The sequence below is a fragment of the Anomaloglossus baeobatrachus genome, chromosome 2, assembly GCF_048569485.1.
Source record: "Anomaloglossus baeobatrachus isolate aAnoBae1 chromosome 2, aAnoBae1.hap1, whole genome shotgun sequence".
Lineage (NCBI taxonomy): Eukaryota > Metazoa > Chordata > Amphibia > Anura > Aromobatidae > Anomaloglossus > Anomaloglossus baeobatrachus.
This window is the reverse complement of record NC_134354.1, coordinates 354,018,982-354,025,027: the sequence shown is the minus strand read 5'-3', so window position 1 is coordinate 354,025,027 and position 6,046 is coordinate 354,018,982. Positions and strand designations below refer to the sequence as shown.

The 6,046-nt window shown below is 41.9% G+C and overlaps 1 non-coding gene across 1 annotated transcript; it reads right to left on the bottom strand.

Annotated features, from left to right (window-relative positions):
• Positions 1 to 382: 382 nt before the first annotated feature.
• TRNAV-UAC (transfer RNA valine (anticodon UAC)) lies at positions 383 to 455 on the bottom strand. The gene has a single exon. It is a non-coding gene; the product is annotated as a tRNA-Val (tRNA).
• Between the last annotated feature and the right edge of the window lie 5,591 nt (positions 456 to 6,046).

Sequence of the window (6,046 nt, the reverse complement as noted above, 5' to 3'; positions counted from 1 at the left end):
GTCAATAAAAAAGAAACCCAAAATCGTAGTTCTCTTTGTGATGGAAGCCAAAATGTATTGTCATTTCGCAACAAAACCAAGAATTTCACATATTACAAGTCGATAGGAAATTACTTCAACACCAAAAACAGATTGGTTTCACTGGGGATTGAACCCAGGACCTTCTGCGTGTGAAGCAGACGTGATGACTACTACACTATGAAACCTTTGAAATCCTGCAAAGTAATAGCAATTAGAGACGAGTTTTGACCGCCAGGGGAAAAAAAACAAATTCGTAGCTCTGTTGGTGATGGAAGCTAAAACATCCAGTTATTCGGCAACAAAGCCAAGAAATTTATATACTGCAGGTTGATAGGGGATTATTTCAACACCAAGAACACATTGGTTTCACTGGGGATTGAACCCAGGACCTTCTGCGTGTAAAGCAGATGTAATTTCCACTACACTATGAAACCTTTGAAAGCCTGCAAAGTAATGGCAATTAGAGACGAGTTTTGACCGCCAGGGAAAAAAAAACAAATTCGTAGCTCTGTTGGGGATGGAAGCCAAAACATCCCATCATTCGCCAACAAAGCCAAGAACTTCATATATAGTAGTTTATTTGAGTATTATTTCAACACCAAGAACAGATTGGTTTTACTGGGGATGGAACGCAGGACCTTCTGCGTGTTAAGCAGACGTGATGACCATTGAATGTGTTACTTTTTTCCACATAGTTTAGTTGTTTGATTTTGTATTTAAAGGAACTATATATTTTGAAGCAAACAGGATTTTTATAATATGGGATTATATTTTCTGCTAAAATGGTCAATAAAAAAGAAACCCAAAATCGTAGTTCTCTTGGTGATGGAAGCCAAAATATATTATCAGTTGGCAACAAAACAAAGAATTTCATATGTTACAGGTTGATAGCAAATTACTTCCCATCATTCGGCAACAAAGCCAAGAACTTCATATATTGTAGTTTAATTGAGTATTATTTCAACACCAAGAAGAGATTGGTTTTACTGGGGATTGAACGCAGGACCTTCTGCGTGTTAAGCAGACGTGATGACCACTACTCTATGAAACCTGATGGAAAGTTACTGTGTATTGGCTAGCAGAGCAGAATTGTGACTGACAGGGCCTTTTTATTGCTGAAGAAAGTATTTTTTGTTAATGAAACATTTACAATTTTTATTACATATTTTACCAGTTTTATTCCTACAAAGGGATTTTGCTTAAAAGGAAGTTTACATTGAATGTGTTACTTTTTTCCACATAGTTTAGTTGTTTGCTTTTGTATTTAAAGGAACTATATATTTTGAAACAAACAGGATTTTTATAATATGGGATTATGTTTTCTGCTAAAATGGTCAATAAAAAAGAAACCCAAAATCGTAGTTCTCTTGGTAATAAAAGCCAAAATATATTATCAGTTGGCAACAAAACAAAGCATTTCATATGTTACAGGTTGATAGCAAATTTCTTCAACAGCGAAAACGGCTTGTTTTTACTGGGGATTGAACTCAGGACCTTCTGCGTGTGAAGTAGACGTGATGACGACTCCACTAGGAAACTTGTGAAATCCTGCAAAGTAATGGCATTTAGAGACGAGTTTTGACCGCCAGGGGAAAAAAAATAATAATTTGTAGTTCTGTTTGTGATGGAAGCCAAAACATCCCGTCATACGGCAACAAAGCCGAGAACTTCATATATTGTAGTTGGATAGCGTATTATTTCAACACTAAGAACAAATTGGTTTCACTGGGGATTAAACCCAGGACCTTCTGCGTGTAAGCAGACGTGATGACCACTACACTATTAAACCAGACGATAAATTACTGTGTATTGGCTAGCAGAGTAGAATTGTGACTGACGGGGCCTTTTTATTGCTGAAGGAAAGTATTTTTGGTTAATGAAACATTTCCAATTATTATTACATATTTTACCAGTTTTATTCCTACAAAGGGATTTTGCTTAAATTGAAGTTTATATTGAATGTTTTACTTTCTTCTCCATAGTTTGGTCTTTTGCTTTTGTATTTATGAGAACTATATATTTTGAAACAAATAGGATTTTTATAATATGGGATTATGTTTTCTGCTAAAATGGTCAATAAAAAAGAAACCCAAAATCGTAGTTCTCTTTGTGATGGAAGCCAAAATGTATTGTCATTTGGCAACGAAACCAAGAATTTCACATATTACAAGCCGATAGGAAATTACTTCAACACCAAAAACAGATTGGTTTCACTGGGGATTGAACCCAGGACCTTCTGCGTGTGAAGCAGACGTGATAAAAACTACACTATGATACCTTTAAAAATCTGCAAAGTAATGGCAATTAGAGACGAGTTTTGACCGCCAGGGGAAAAAAAACAAATTCGTAGCTCTGTTGGTGATGGAAGCTAAAACATCCCGTTATTCGGCAACAAAGCCAAGAACTTTATATACTGCAGGTTGATAGGGGATTATTTCAACACCAAGAACAGATGGGTTTTACTGGGGATTGAACGCAGGACCTTCTGGTTGTTAAGCAGACGTGATGACCACTACTCTATGAAACCTGATGGAAAGTTACTGTGTATTGGCTAGCAGAGCAGAATTGTGACTGACGGGCCTTTTTATTGCTGAAGGAAAGTATTTTTGGTTTATGACACATTTACAATTTTTATTACATATTTTACCAGTTTTATTCCTACAAAGGGATTTTGCTTAAATGGAAGTTTACATTGAATGTGTTACTTTTTTCTACATAGTTTAGTCGTTTGCTTTTGTATTTAAAGGAACTATATATTTTGAAACAAACAGGATTTTTATAATATGGGATTATGTTTTCTGCTAAAATGGTCAATAAAAAAGAAACCCAAAATCGTAGTTCTTTTGGTGATGGAAGCCAAAATATATTATCAGTTGGCAACAAAACCAAGAATTTCATATATTACAGGTGTATAGCATATTAATTCAACAGCGAAAACGCCTTGTTTTTACTGGGGATTGAACCCAGGACCTTCTGCGTGTGAAGCAGACGTGATGAAAACTACACTATGAAACCTTTGAAATCCTGCAAAGTAATGGCAATTAGAGACGACTTTTGACCGCCAGGGGAAAAAAAACAAATTCGTAGCTCTGTTGGTGATGGAAGCTAAAACATCCCGTTATTCAGCAACAAAGCCAAGAACTTTATAGATTGCAGGTTGATAGGATATTATTTCAACACCAAGAACACATTTGTTTCACTGGGGATTGAACCCAGGGCCTTCTGCGTGTAAAGCAGACGTGATTTCCACTACACTATGAAACCTTTGAAACCCTGCAAAGTAATGGCAATTAGAGACGAGTTTTGACCGCCAGGGAAAAAAAAAACCAAATTCGTAGCTTTGTTGGTGATGGAAACCAAAACATCCCATCATTCGGCAACAAAGCCAAGAACTTCATATAGTGTAGTTTAATTGGGTATTATTTCAACACCAAGAACAGATTGGTTTTACTGAGGATTAAACCCAGGACCTTCTGCGTGTGAAGCAGACGTGATAAAAACTACACTATGAAACCTTTGAAATCCTGCAAAGTAATGGCAATTAGAGACGAGTTTTGACCGCCAGGGGAAAAAAGAAACAAATTTGTTGCTCTGTTGGTGATGGAAGCCAAAACATCCCATCATTCGGCCACAAAGCCAAGAACTTCATATATTGTAGTTTAATTGGGTATTATTTCAACACCAAGAACAGATTGGTTTTACTGGGGATTGAACGCAGGACTTTCTGCGTGTTAAACAGACGTGATGACCACTACTCTATGAAACCTTATGGAAAGTTACTGTGTATTGGCTAGCAGAGCAGAATTGTGACTGACGGGGCCTTTTTATTGCTGAAGGAAAGTATTTTTGGTTAATGAAACATTTACAATTGTTATTACATATTTTACCAGTTTTATTCCTACTAAGGGATTTTGCTTAAATGGAAGTTTACATTGAATGTGTTACTTTTTTCTACATAGTTTAGTCGTTTGCTTTTGTATTTAAAGGAAGTATATATTTCGAAACAAACAGGATTTTTATAATATGGGATTATGTTTTCTGCTAAAATGGTCAATAAAAAAGAAACCCAAAATCGTAGTTCTCTTGGTGATGGAAGCCAAAATATATTATCAGTTGGCAACAAAACCAAGAATTTCAAATATTACAGGTTGATAGCAAATTACTTAAACAGCGAAAACGGCTTGTTTTTACTGGGGATTGAACCCAGAATCTTCTGCGTGTGAAGTAGACGTGATGACCACTCCACTATGAAAGCTGTGAAATCCTGCAAAGTAATGGCAATTAGAGACGAGTTTTTACCGCCAGGGGAAAAAAAACAAATTCGTAGCTCTGTTGGTGATGGAAGCCAAAACATCCCGTCATTCGGCAACAAAGCCAAGAACTTCATATATTGCGGGTTGATAAGGTTTTATTTCAACACCATGAACAGATTGGTTTTCCTGGGGATTCAACCTAGGACCTTCTGCATGTTAAGCAGGTGTGATGAGCACTACACTATGAAACCTGATGGAAAGTTACTGTGTATTGGCTAGCAGAGCAGAATTGTGACTGATGGGGCCTTTTTATTGCTGAAGGAAAGTATTTTTGGTTAATGAAACATTTACAATTCCGTATTTTTCGGACCAGAAGACGCACTTTTTTTCCCCCAAATGTTGGGGGAAAGTTGGGGGTGCGTCTTATGGTCTGACTATAGGGCTGCGGCTGGGAATGAGGGTGCTGCGGGTCATCGGGGGCACGAGCAGGCAGCAGCAGCGCCTGCCGTGACCACGTGGGCCCGCTCATTACATATGCACGCCCATCCTCCCGCCCATCTCTCAGCGCTGAAGCCGGCACTGACAGGTGGGCGGGAGGACGAGCGGGGACGCGCGCATAGCAAAGAGCCGGCCGCATGATCACCCCTGGCAATTACAGCCGGGAGTGATCATGTGCGGCTGTATTCACTGCCCCCCCGCGCGTCATTACCAGCGCGGGGTGCAGTGAATCAGTGCACTCACCCGTCCCCGTGTGTGGAGCCGCCCCCCTGCTGCACGCGATGTCTTCCTGTCTGTGCCGGTCAGCTGATCTGTGCTGAGCCGGTCAGCTGATCGGCACAGACCGGAAGACATCGCGATGCAGCAGGGGAACGGCTCCACACACACAGATCAGCGGCGCAGAGAGGAAGATGATCGGTGCTGAAGGGAGTGAGGAAAAGGTGAGTATAAACGTTTGTTTTTTTCTCTGTGCTATAGGATACAGGCCATATACCAGGATGGTATATGAGCACGATGGGGGCATATAGCAGGATGGGAGTATATGAGCAGGCAGGATGGGGGGTATGTGCACAGGCTGGATGGGGGGTATGTGCACAGGCTGGATGGGGGGTATGTGCACAGGCTGGATGGGGGGGTATGTGCACAGGCTGGATGGGGGGGTATGTGAACAGGCTGGATGGGGGGGTATGTGAACAGGCTGGATGGGGGGGGTATGTGAACAGGCTGGATGGGGGGGGTATGTGAACAGGCTGGATGGGGGGGTATGTGAACAGGCTGGATGGGGGGGTATGTGAACAGGCTGGATGGGGGGGTATGTGAACAGGCTGGATGGGGGGGTATGTGAACAGGCTGGATGGGGGGGTATGTGAACAGGCTGGATGGGGGGGTATGTGAACAGGCTGGATGGGGGGGTATGTGAACAGGCTGGATGGGGGGGTATGTGAACAGGCTGGATGGGGGGGTATGTGAACAGGCTGGATGGGGGGGTATGTGAACAGGCTGGATGGGGGGGTATGTGAACAGGCTGGATGGGGGGGTATGTGAACAGGCTGGATGGGGGGGTATGTGAACAGGCTGGATGGGGGGGTATGTGAACAGGCTGGATGGGGGGGTATGTGAACAGGCTGGATGGGGGGGTATGTGAACAGGCTGGATGGGGGGGTATGTGAACAGGCTGGATGGGGGGGTATGTGAACAGGCTGGATGGGGGGGTATGTGAACAGGCTGGATGGGGGGGTATGTGAACAGGCTGGATGGGGGGGTATGTGAACAGG